Below are 13,965 nucleotides of genomic sequence, written 5' to 3'. Positions count from 1 at the left end.
TTTACATTTGTGTTAACAATTTTCTAGACCACAAGCTGGAGAAATAATTGAAGAGCCCAGTTAATACTAATTTTCTTTCTTTTATTAATCACTGTGTTTGAAGACTTAATTCTAGCTGCAAACATTTCAGAACATAGGAAAAGTGGCAGCTCATGAAAAAACAGAAGCTGCTGCCTATTTGGCCCTGCCTGTTTTCAGACAGTGAATTACAGTGCTCTTCCCTCCACCACCAGCCCTTGCCCTACTGAAGAGGAAACCATCAATGCTACTGCTCCTGTTATTCCCTCCCTTCAATATTCTGTGCATCTACTCTTTTCCCTTACTTGTCCTAGTGAGTGGCAGCTTTTGCTTCCCCTGTCAGTGGGATGGCGAATCCACTCCAGCTTTTGGTCTGAAAATGAATGAAGAGATCCAAAGGGCTAAACCATGATCCAGAACTTTGGATAGCATTTTTAAAGTCTTGGAGTAGGGTCACTGCTCTACTCACATGGAAGCCATCAGATGTCACTGGTGCTGGTATTTGCGGGGGGGGGGGGTGCTGTTGCTACTATGCAGTGCAATTATTAGTGTTGGGTTGGAACTAGGGCCATCCAAGGACCTTTTCACACTACAGAGTTATAGCACTATGATTCTATTTTAACAGTGGTAGCTGGAATTCAAGGGTTTATAGTTTAAAAGGTGCTCTATATTTTATAGTTTATAGATCATTTTAGAGTTTATAAATCCCTGTATAAATGGTTGAGAATTCTAAAAAAAAAAAACCTCTCTAAGCTGCAGACGCCTGGATCCCATAGAATGGGGTCTGGCAGTTGAAGTAGAATCATAGCACTCTAATTGTGTAAACCTAGGCCAAACATGATCTCTTTCACCTTTTTCTACCTCTCAGGGTTGTTGTGAGGATAAAAACTGTGCGGATCCATGTAGGCAACTACAGACATAAATAATATTATCTTTTTTCTCTCTGTGAGAAGGTTGTCATAAACTGAAGTTTCCAAAGACTATTTGCAGTTCAGGACTTTGTGCAAAAAATGCATGTTGTGCCAATAACAGCATTTTCTTTTTTTCTTTTTTTTCTTTTTTTTTCTTTTTTTTTTTTTGAAGGCGGGGCACAGAATCAGTCCTGAATTGTGAAGTTGTTCACACATCTAGCATTCTCCTTGTCAGGATTTGTTGATATCCCAGAAACTCATTTTGGCCCAGTGCACACTGGCAAGAAACAGCGTCATGGTGGTGATACTAGGGTTCGGGAGCGCACAGCATCTGCACGCTCCTGAAACTTAGAACATCACAGTGGCATCATTGCTGCACGTGTCGATGACGTCGCATGTGCGCCATGTCCAAACAGTGTGGTGCACCCGTGACATCACTACGCTGTGCCAGGGCCTTAATCGCGCCTTGCAACACTGCAAGAAAGAGCTGCATTTCACAGCTCTTTTTTTACAGTGGATCGTTGTCACGACCATGTGGTTGCCACGATCCAGAGGAGAAAGGGGCGGCCTCTGGCTACCCCTTTATCCTCATCTGTACAGCCCCTGCATGACCATTTCAAATATTTTCCCATCCCTCTACACAACATTGAGCTCACTGGAAGAAAGTTGTAATTTAATTAAACAACTGAATAATTCCCTTCTTTCCATTCTTTTCGGTAATGGTGCAGCTTTATATTTGGTGCAGGCGTATATTTGGTTGTTTGCACAAACAGATATTGAGAGCTTGAATATATACATAAACTTTTAAACATCTTGTCCTTCTAGCACAGCATGCCTCTTTGTGGTGGGTCCTTCTGGGAGAACTGGTTATAGTGCTCTCTTCTGCCAGGAGAGGTAGCACTCACTTTTAATGTTAGCCCTCTGGCTCTAGGTACATTCACCCATAATGAAATAACCCATGCCCTATGCCTACATGATGAAAGGATTCTTCCTATAGCAATAATTAAATCATTATTCTTCAGTTTATCAGTACAACAGACTTCTTGAAAACCTTATTCCCAAATTCCTGCCACCAGCTTTTAATAAAAATAAAAGGTTAGCTCTTCCTCATTTGGTCTGTATGGGATTAACATTTGAATCTCAATATTTTAGGCAGCTCTGAAACCATCCTCTCACTCACTCACACATGACCATTTATTATTCTTCAGAAGCTTTGTGGCAAATTATACTCAAACAACAGAAAATTTACTATTGTTCTGGGAATGTGTTTCGACTACAGCAATCTTAGTGTGTAGAGTAGCTTCAAATGGCAGCATTACATCAAAGGACACACCACTTTTTCTTACTATACATATCAGGGAAATGGTGGAGCTGTGACATTTCCCTGCAGTTTTAGAGACATTTTAAAATGTGTCTCTGTTCACACAGAATTTGCTTCAATCAACTGTGATTTGGATCTTCAAACTGCTACTCAGTTTTAGTGCTACACAAGATAAAAGGGAAGCTCAGCTTGTAATGGGACTCCCTCAGACCATTCAACCATAAATGCCACTTATGTGGGATGGCTAAAAAGAAAGAGATATACTATTTGGGCTATCAGTATACACAGAGTTTGCACCAGCAATCAATACCCTTTTGCACCTTCTGAGGGCTCTTCTTCCTTGGGTTTGCTCCCTTTTCAACAGTGGTAACAGGAATCTTTGAAGTCAATGGATTGACTAATCCCTTCCAAGTTTTGCTCTAAACTTCAGCATCATGTGTATTGCTTTTCAAGTATGTGCTAAAAGTGGAAGTGAATCACTCTACCGATATCCAAACTAGCAATACCAGTCTTTTTGGCCATCTACAAAAAACTACTAAGGCCAACAGAGACTCTACCAAGTTGGCTTGGTGTGCACATCTTGGAATGCCCAAGGATTACTACCATTTATGCACTGAAATGCACACTTTCAAGGATATCAATGGATTTGTCCAAAAGAATTATACATATCTGAAAAATGTGCACATTTCATAATACACAATGTGCAGAAACATTCACATATTTGAAAAATATAAGTACATAAAGGGAAAGATACTACTGTAATCTGTAAATCACCCACATACTTTCATGAGGCCATACCACTTGTCACAGCATAACTAGGAAGTGAAACCAAAATACTTCTGATCTGGGATTTAGCCTAAGAACAGACAGTTTGGGCTGGTTTTCTCAGGTTTTAGTGGCTTTGGGAATCAAGAGGATTGTGGCTTGTAGATGTTTGGGGCTGATAATTCAACCATTTTGACCATTCTGGGGGCTTCAGGAGATTCCTGTGGGTCTTTGGGACTACAGTATGTCCACATTCAGTCCAGATGCCAGACTTTAGCCAGTCCTGCTGTAAAACAGCAACAGTTCAATGTAACTGAGCACGAAGCAGATTTTGAGGTGAAAGGAAAGGAAGTCTACCAGTGTGGAGTTTCTGAATCTGCATACCACTATTCCTTTCTTAGAAGAAGGAAAAAAGCACCACCCTCTACTTACTTTGACTTCTCTCTCTAAGCAACAGTGCAATATGGACTCAGATGTTTATAACACTAGTCAGTTATTTCATAATGTACCATTTGAAAATTACTTCACAAAGACAGCTGAATGATCTGGCTGTGTATCATATGCTCATCACATTTGTGCTGCAACCGTGTATCTACTGTTTTAATTTTCACACTATGCATCCCTCAATACCGAGATGGTTATTCACACTGCCCTGTTTGCCCTGCCTCCTTCATCATGATTGCTTTATGTGTATTTATTTTCCAGAAAGCCCTAATAATACAATTACAATACTGTATGATGTTGTTGTGCTATTAAACTACTGCCTTAGATAAATATATAGAGAGAAACAGGGAAACACTATGGGGGCAACACTCTGGCATGTGGTATTCTAAGGAAGCAGAAAAGAGATCTTTGGAAAATACCCCTATACAATAAAAGCATGTGTATATGGGTGCCACCATTTTTACGTGATGGACGCATAGCGTCCGCATGTTGTGCTGCACTTGTGACATCACGAGTGTGCCATTGGTGCACTCAGACATCACAATGGCGGCGCAAAGAGAACCCACTTTTCACAGGTTCTTTTTCCTCTGCAGGGAAGCTGCACGGTTTGGCAGCTGCAGACTCCCTGTGGGAGAATAAAAGGTGCCGGCAGGCCTACCTTTTTGGGAGGTCTGTACCTCGCTTTGGGCACATCCGATTTGGACTATGCAATTTACCCTACTTGGGGCTGCTTTGTGTTTGGAAACTTCAGAGGGTCCAAGGAGGTGAAGTCAGACTGGTAACTGGGGAAGGATAAAGAGACTATACAATGCTGTTGAAATAGCTCCACTGATTGCCATTTTATTTCTGGGAGCAATTCAAAGAGCTAGTTTTGTCTTATAAAGCCCTATATGGCTTAGGTCAAGACTATTTGGCAGACTGTTCCCTATATGAGTCAGCCCAGGCTCTGAGATCATCAGGAAAGGCCCTTCACTCAGTCCCACCATCATCAAAAGTATGAGGGTTGGGAACAAGGGGAAAGGCATTCTCAGTGGTTGTCCCTGGACAATTCCCTTCTCAGGGGGTCTGAGTGGTCCTTTCCTTGTTGTCCTTCTGTCAACAAGCTAATTACATTTTATCCAAACAGACTTTTAAAAGAGAACATTTTTAAAGAAAGGTTTGGGGGTTCTGCACTGTTTTAAATGTACTCTTTTAAAGAGCTTTTTTTTTTAAATTGTGTATTATTCTTTTACTGTATGATGTGTTTTAATACTGTAACTATATATATATTAATGCTCGTTTTTTAGATGTTTTCAGTTCTAATGTTCTTTTAAATTGTGAACTGCTTCAAGTTCCAGTTTGGGGGGGAAAGGTGGGGAGAAGGAGGAGGAGAAACAGAATAATAATAATAATAATAATAATAATAATAATAGGAGCAATTATTATCACTGTCATCAAGGGTACACTTCAGGGGCATGTAACAAAGGGTGCAAAGCATGAATCAAAGAAAAATGAAAATCCTGGCAGGCATAAATTCTTTGCTCACCTTATAGTCTGGATGGATGAAGAGGGAACTATGGATGTATGGTGGATGTATGATATGTGTGTGGGGCATGTCTACTCTCTTGGCACTCCTTTCAGGAGAGTGCCAAAGAGCTGCCATCTCCATTGTTTTCTCACCCCAGCATTCAAAAGGGCCACAAGCAGCACTGCAGTGGAAACAGTACAGGTGGGTAGTTCTTTCAGGTTCTCCCAGAATGGACAGGGATGATGGGAGTTGTAGCTCTTCACCTCTGGCTCGAACTCACCACCTTGTTATGCACTGGCGCTGACCAGTTTTGGCCAGTGGTTCAAGCTTTGCTCTAAAGCAGCAGAGTTACAGAGAATAGGCTGAAGACCCTGACAAACTCTCCAAGCCTTCTCACCCTTGCTTCCACAGAAGTCTTCTCACTTCTTCAGGATCCAGCTGGCTCTTGTATCTTCACTCAAGACACCAGACAACTCAGTAGTCTTATATAAAAGATCTACTTTATTCTACTATATACAGCTCCAAAACTATCCAATACTCCACTACTACTACCCACAAAATACATTGGGATTCATAGCCATTATTATAGTCATAGGAAAACACCACCCACTCTTGTCAGTTTCCACCCAGTGGGCGTGTACAACCATTCTCATTGGTTCTCTTGGTTCATCCCAGAATTAATGATTTCATCATCTCAGCCTTGACCACTTAACAATTCTCAGGTGTGTTCAATTATCCACTTTGCATTTCTGTTCTTGGCATTTAGGACTTGCTAATTACATTACCTTTTACACCTGTGTGGCTCCTAATTGCTTTTGCTGAGTCATCCTGACTCTCACATACATGTTTTATTTCTTTCACTGTATATCCCATGTTGCATTTTCCTTAACAGTTCTCACCTTTCTTCACTCTATTTAGAGAAAGAGATAGCTCCCTTTTTGATAAGAGGTAGGGTACAGTACTTCCACTGACCCATGGGTAAGTCAAACCTGATTTTTGGGGTCATTTTTTTGACTAAAATGTCCATATACATGACTATATATATTAAATCTCACCAGACTTTCTGTGTTTTGTAGCTGAACCCTCCTCTCATTTGAAGAATATCTTGCAGGCCTTTTCTGAAGAATGTTATGAAGTTGTTTGTATTAGATAGACTGAATTGGGGAGGAGATCCTGAGGTGTTAAACCAGCAAAAGGTCACCAATTCCAGTAAAAATGTCTCCTTTTTCCTAAATAATTTTAGAGCTGCAATTTATCATTTTCTTCTCTCTGCATTTCCCTCTTTTCTCAACCCAAGGTGTGTGTGTGTGTGTGTGTGAAGCAGGTAATTTGAATTCACTGTGGATAATTACCCCAAACTCCTTGCCTACTATTCATTATTTACTGTACCCTTCCAATAACTGTAAATACTGATTGCTTTGAGGAGAGCTCATTTATTTGTTTAATGAGATGCCCTTTTCCTCCAGCCTGCCAGTTCTCTAACATGTACCATTTTGTTAAGGAACCATGCCATTCGCGATTCTTGTATTGTACATTGCCTTTTCTGGTGCGTGTAAAAAATAAAACAAAATTGGGCAACCAAATAGGGCAGAAATTATTAAAATTTCATTTATCTCCTGAAGCTCCTGAGCAATTTTCAGTACATATAATTGCTATATTAAAAATAGCTCATAAATTCAAACAGCATGACAAGCCAAAATTTCAGATTGCATTTCCACTGCTAGAAAAACTATATTATATTGCTATTGCTATTGCTACATCCGCCACCATCTAAGCTATTTTATCTTCCTTTTCCCAAAAACTCATAAACAAAGCCAATGAAAGCTAGATTTTGTAAGCTTTTATACAGTGTAGTGAGGAGAAATGAAATAATTGGATTTCCACAAGTTCAGTAATAGTTAATATTTGAGATGACCTTTTCTTTAGCTAAATTCAGATTTAATTTACCAATGACTTGTTAAAAGAATCTTACATAAAAGTCATTGGCAATTAGAAATTAGAGCTCCAGAGTGACCCCCAATGATAAAAGGGCAAGATAAATCTCTTTAAATGATTTCTGGTTTTACAAATTAAAAACACTCATTATTTCACTGCACACAGTTGGTTGGACACCAGCTTGGTCATGCTTTGAACAGTAGACAGATTTGAGTCAATGTGACCTAGTCATGCTAATTGGATAGGTTCCTTTGTGTGGACATTATTAAAATGTATTCACTACTATACTGCATGGTCAAAATGAGAGCCAGTAGTAAGCTTGACCTCTCCTTAGGAGCCGGGGACAATAATGCACATCATTAATGGCAGCTGAAAAACAAAACAGGATACATTCAGAGGACACCTAATATTCCTTCCCCACATTATGTAAAAATACAGTCAGATCATGTCTGTCTTTGTTAACTTGAAATTCTGAATTACTTTATGTGGCTTCTTATATATTGAATGAACTGAGTGAAGAGAACAACATGGTTCAGATGGAAGGAGCTGCTTATATTTGGGCTTAACGTCTAGTGTTTTTATGTTTCAAGCTGCCTTGGAAATTGGTTATATAATAATGGTTGTTAACTCCCTCCTTTTAAAGGGGTCTACACTCTCCTGTATTATTTTCATTTGTAAGCATCTCTCAAGGCAAGGGCATATTCTCCCAGACTTTTTTTCAGACCCATACATTTCTTTAGTGCCCAAACCTTATTTATTTACATGGACCAAACTGCACATTCTTCCAAAAGATAGCTGATCTACAATCCCACAGATAATTTTTGCCTTTGTGTTCCCCCGGCTTCTCCTCTCTAGATCAATTTGGATGTCATGCAAAGCAAAGATTCCAGAATATCCTGACATATAACCATCCAACAACATATTAGTGCATACTGCCCAACTACTTCTGCTTGGCTCCTTTTGCAAACACAAGCATTAAACAAACCACTGAGATACATCAATGGCTTTCTCCTTACAATCAATAAACTGGGAATGTTGGCTCCCCCCCCCCCCCCCCCGCGCAAACAAGTCATAATCTGACACTGAGGCAGCAACAACAATAACAACATATTTTCATGGTAAAACCAGGCATACAGTTATGGGAGAACCAAGTTCCTGGAAACTTCCAGGAAAAAAACATTTCTTCTCTAAAATAACCTGTGCACACCCACTTTCTTTATTTAGGGAATGTAATTTAGACAAATGACAAAAGATTTTTCCACTTTTCATTGCAACCGTGCTGCTGGACTTCAGCAATGCATTGCAGGATCTGGGGGTTCAAAGTGGCTCCTGGACCCACCAGCATTGCCCAAAGCTGTGAAAATAAAACTACAGACAGTTGATGGTTTGTTAGCCATCTGCATTAGCAGAAGGATTCAAGCAAGAATGATTTGGACATGGACAACAACATGCTTGCTCAATTCCTCAAAGACAACATTCTCTAGAAGTTTGGCTTATCGTTCCATCTGAACTTGTGCCCTATGCCAAGACAGCAGTTTCATCATAAACACATAAAGACACGCCCTAACTTAACATCACCCTGGTCCAGGAGAAATTTTCATGCACCTCCTAATCTCCCATTGAGAAAATACTAATCATTGTGTCATTCCACTGTTAGCCAGATATACTATTATTTTACATATAATATACAGAAACTATGCTGCCTAGTAATTTTATTGCCATGATCAAGATCCCCTTCTGAGTGAAGTAAAAAAACAACAGAATAACAACTGCCAGTACAGACAGGCTATTAGTGACAGACCGGGGGTTGGGGACTGAGTGTAATTTAGATAACAGGAAGGCTACAGTCTGTGAAGAACTTTGAATTCAGTGTCACATTGTAACATTTGAATGAGCAGTCACTAAGACACAGTGATTCTGCAACTTGACCAACAAACTTTCAATGAACTCCTATGATTAAATTATTCAAAATGAGGCAGAAATAGCCAGTCTTAATTAATATAATAGTTATACAAGATCTTAGGCTCTTAGGTCTTGGCTGGAAACACACACTTTTCATGCATACATACAGTGGGCCCTTCCCTTACGCGAGGGATCCATTCCAGATCTCCCCGAGTAAGGGGAGTTCAGCATATGCTTGCACCCATTGAAAACGATGGGTTGCATGCTCATGACGCCACATGGTGCGCAGGCATGGGCACATGCTCCATATATTCTATTGTCACACAGCTTCAAGCATAAGCTTGAAGCCGCATATAGTGCACCCGCATACGGCGCAGGAGCACTGTACTTTTCTTACTCCCCTCATGACATGTCAAAATAATCTCTTTCTTCTCCTTTAAAACAGATTGAAATTGCATAGTCTCTTGTTTTTACCACAATACCAGCCAAGGCTGCATTATCCCTAGTCATTCTCCTCTTTTACTTCAGCTAATGTAACCCACAAAGTACCAAGCTGTTGGCATATGCAGTCTTTTCTTCCTAAGGGCTCTGTTAATTTCTCTATTTCCTTGCTTAGGGTTAGGTTTGAAACTGATGGACTGGAACACAGCAGGAGTGCAAGGTGGCATACAGTACAGATTCATCTAGAATAAAGCCAGGACAGGAAAGGCAGATATGCTTTAAGGGAAGGTCTACAACATTCCTAAGGCATTGATCTATGGAAACTGGCATGATCTCATCCACCCATTTATATACAGACAGCATAGTTTTAGGAGGACACAGAGACCTGGAAATCAAATATTTCAGACAAATGACACCATTATCAGAGATTGAAACAGGCACGCTTAGCAGGAAAAAAATGAAAAGGCACTTCCCAGAAATCCCAGTGTAATGCACCTTCCCATTGTACATCATGATTAGATCAGGAAGGAAACTGGTATGTAGTTCCATTAATCACATAATCAATGTATTATTTATATATTTAATATATTTATTTGTATCCCACTCTTTTTCCAGAACTGGGACCCAGAGTGGCTCACAATATTAAAACAACAACAGTAATATAGAATGTAATATAGAAAACTCTAACACTAATGGTTTGTTTTTACTGATGTCATTGCTAGAACCAACATAAGGTTCATTCACGCTACAGAAACATTTCGTTTTGGGTCCATGACTTTGAAAACATAAAGTACCTTGCACTCTGAACAGGAGGAAAGCCAATGTTGATCCACCACATCTGTCCTTTCTGCACCCCATAGCCTCTGGTGGGCACAAGCAGCTGCAGTATACAAATGTACATTCTCGTTATGGCTCTGTTCATTGAAATACACTAGATTTCCTTAGGCATTACTCTCCAAAGCCTGTGGGGATTACAGGACTGTGGGGATGTGCATTTATTTTCTTCTTGCCATGTCACAGGTCCTCTGGGCTTTTTCCATGACAAGTGTGAATTTCTGCCATAGGAGGCTTTTATAACTGAAAAACCAAGGGGTCTAAATCACACAGCGAACTCCACACACACATAGGCTCCCTGATGAAAATTTAGCCCTCACCCTATTGTAGCTGATCAGAACAGCACGGCAGTAAAGGTTTACAGAGGTGGATTGTGTATGCTAAGTCTCCCTACTCAGATGTCACATCTAGGGCCAGACTTGCCATTAGAAAGCGTAGGACACCATGGTTTTAGGATTTTTAGATTTATTCCTTTTCATTTGGAGTCAGGAAAGGACAGCAAATTGATACAATTTGTTAAGAATATCACCATCAACAACATCATAATTTATACTTTGCCTTTCTCTCAGGATTGGATCTCAAAGAGGCTAACAAATCAATATGATTATATCAAAAAGTCAGTATTAAAACACATTTAAACTATTAACAATTATACTTTAAGCAACAGTACTAACAGAGATGAAGAAGGATGCTTGAGGATTTTTTGCTTCCTGTGCCAACATGAGGTCATTTGCCTTGCGGAGGTGTACATCAACTTGGGTTGTTATGGCAGGGGCACAGTTTGCTAATTCACTCAGGCAGTAAAATGTCTTGGGATGATCTGGCAATGTCTAATATAATACCTAATAGGGCTTTCACTTTAGAACTGGCATACTTAATCTGTGCCATACAACGCAGGGCAGTGCATCAGACAGTTATCATGTAAATTTTATTGTTTTTCTACCATTTTCCTAATAGCAGCTACTTCTACATATTCCATCATTGTGGATAATATCTTTTCGTCTGTATTATCTGATTTTTTTTTTTGTTGTTGTTTAAAAAAAAGCACAAACTTTGATGGTGTGGACAAAACTGCCCCATCTGCATTGCATAGGAACAGCTTGCTGCATAGAAGTAGCCACCATGGGGAGCAATTTAAGATATTCTTGAATCAACATGGCTGTTATTTTGCATACTCTGGCCCTAATTTCAGGTCTCTAAATATCTTGATATTCAAGCCATACGTTGATCTGAGTGCCAACCCTACTGAGAAGCCAGATGTCCTATCAGACAACAACTCGTCTAACTTGCATCCTTTGGTCGAGTAAATCAGAGGCCAGGTGGCTCTGGATTGGACTAGAATATAATGAATAGTTTTGCCCCTTTAAATAAAACAATTAAAATCTATAAATCATGGTCCATTATACAGTTTATTTGCTACTAAATATGTCACCAGCAACAAGATAGATAAATAGATATGAGATTTTCTCCCTTTAAACTTTAAGATCATACAGTAATTTTCTTAACCTTGTACAAATTCCTGTATTTCATTTGTACTCAATTTGGTGCTTGCATCTCAATAGCAATAGCAAGTTCATTTCTATACCGTTTATCAGTGCACTTAAGCATTCCCTAAGCAGTTTACAATGTATAAGCTAATTGCCCCAACAAGCTGGGTACTCATTTTAGTAACCTTAGAAGGATGCAAGCCTGAGTTGAGCTTGAGCCCCTGGCTGGTACTGAACTCAGAACCTTGCAGTTTGTGAGTGGCTGCAGTACAGGCATTTAACCACTGCACCATCCAGTATCTGTCTTTGATGGAATAGTATTCTCTGATGCCACAATCTTGCTAGTATATTTCAGATTTTAAATTTGGAGGAATATGCTTCACTTTGGCAGTGGAAACTAGACAATTTATGTGTGAACATGAGCTTTCTAGACTGCACATTTCTGAATACGCGACTGCATGAATGTTTTGGTGCAATTTGGGCCCACTCATGCTGTTGGGCACATTCTACACTGTTCTTTGTATGGGATGGCTGGTGGTGATTTGGGAATGGAGGAACTTTCTTTTGTCTCATTGGCATGGACATGTAATTTTTTTGGTCTTTTTTAGACGCGCTGGGACCCAGAGCCTCTGCAGTGGTAGAGGGGCCATTAAGATGGCCTGTCCAAGGAGGCTTATAACTCTTGTGGGGTTTCCTGCTGCCTTGGCGGGTGATTCTGTTGATTTCTGGAATGGAGAAATGATGAGGGCAGTAGAAACAATCATTCTTAAATGTCCCTGCTTATGATGTTGAGCTAAACAATCTCTAAGGAGCTGGCATTAATGAAATGAGTGAGACAAAGACTAAAGTGGCAGTTGCAGATAATTCAAAATGAGTCAAAGGCCTATGGTCGTGAGATAAGGTAGCAAAAAGACTTGTCTGACTGCCACCCTTGCACCATCACAGAATTGCCCAGCAGAGCTGTTTTGACTGCTCAGGAATCTGTTACAATTTGGTCCAAATCTCTTGCAAAGAGTTTGCCCACCATTTCTCAGATCAAATTGCTTGGATTCAACATGACTTAAATGTCAGACACAGGCCCAGTGGGTGCAACCTTTGCCCTTATTTGTCCAGTGCTGATGGGTATTTTTCAATTTGTGCAGTCCAAGGATGGTGAAAGGATTCTTGGAAAAAGCAATAACTAGCATATATGTATTAGACCCTTGCCCTTCCTGCAGCCAGAGCTGCAGCCTGATAGTTTAATATTGTGCAATGCTGTTTTTATGGTTTGTACATTATCTTTCAATTAATTTTAATGTTTTTAATGTTTAATGCTTTAATTTTTTGATTGTTTGTGTTATAGTTATATACATATACATATATATACACACACACACACACACACACTTTTATTGATGGTTTTGCCTAGTTTTAACATGCATTTTAAAAAATGTATGCTATTAACAGTCTTGAAGCTCATTACTGAGAGAAAGGCAGGAAATAAATGAATAAAACACTCTACTACTTCTACTTTCCACTGTACTAGATATAAGTGATTTCATAGTAATCATTTATATTTTGTATAACAAACATACTCTTGTTTTCTTTTGGCAATCTTTAAAGGGTATGGATTAAATTTTTCCTTATTTCCATCCACCTACACAAGGATGAACATATGCATATTTTCCTACTTCCAGCATTCTCAAAGGACAATTGTAAGAACTGCATTGTCAGTAAATATAATAACTTAATATGAAGCATCAGAGCTGATTCCCAAACCAGGGCTTTGGCTATGTACTGGAAAGCTATTATTCCAGGACAAAGTCTACTGTGGAGTGTTAGATGAATATACATTATCTAGGCTTATAGAGTTTGTCATTTTAGAAAACTGTGGCATTTGGGACTTTAATGACATCACTAATGCTGTGGAACTGAACTTTAGCAAGAGTACCACATGCCAAAATCTTTCTAAGGCTAAGGCCCATAAGCCAAACTTTTTTTCTTCCACATTGCCAACTCTTATGTATTTACATTGTCTTTCCCAGCCTAACTGTTCTTTGCAGGCATCATTTAAACTTTCCAGCTGTCTTTCTGGTGCAGTGTTGATGTTGGTTCTCTTGATCACATTGCCACCCTGGCATCCTGGACTCCCTCAGTGATGGAGTTCAGAAATTTTAACAACTTATCACTCAGGCATTATTTGTAGCCACCACAAACACTCTTTTCCATTCTCTGGCACACAACATAAAATCATAGAATTGGAAGAGACATTGCAAGAGACATCCAGTTCAACCCCCTGCCATGCAGGAATTAACAATCAAAGCACCTCCAACAGATGGCCATCCAGCCTCTGTTTAAAAACCTCCAAAGAATTAGACTCCACTGCACTCAGAGAGAAAGTGTTCCACTGTTGAACATTTC

General features: G+C 39.6%; 1 protein-coding gene across 6 annotated transcripts in view; it reads right to left on the bottom strand.

Moving 5' to 3' along the window:
- Positions 1-13,965, bottom strand: part of CHL1 (cell adhesion molecule L1 like) — a 325,279-nt gene that overhangs the window by 124,966 nt on the left and 186,348 nt on the right. Inside the window, exon 3 of one of the 6 annotated variants that reach the window (XM_089519736.1) lies at positions 10,039-10,124. The exons of the other annotated variants lie outside the window; for them this stretch is intronic. The gene's annotated coding sequence lies outside the window, so the exon portion shown is untranslated. The remainder of the gene's footprint in view (positions 1-10,038; positions 10,125-13,965) is intronic. 6 annotated transcript variants of the gene reach the window in all.

This window comes from Sceloporus occidentalis, unplaced genomic scaffold (genome assembly GCF_023333645.1).
Source record: "Sceloporus occidentalis isolate IW3139 unplaced genomic scaffold, rSceOcc1.0.p SCAF_1, whole genome shotgun sequence".
NCBI lineage: Eukaryota > Metazoa > Chordata > Lepidosauria > Squamata > Phrynosomatidae > Sceloporus > Sceloporus occidentalis.
Note: the sequence above shows the minus strand (reverse complement) of the source record. Positions and strands in the feature narration are given on the sequence as shown.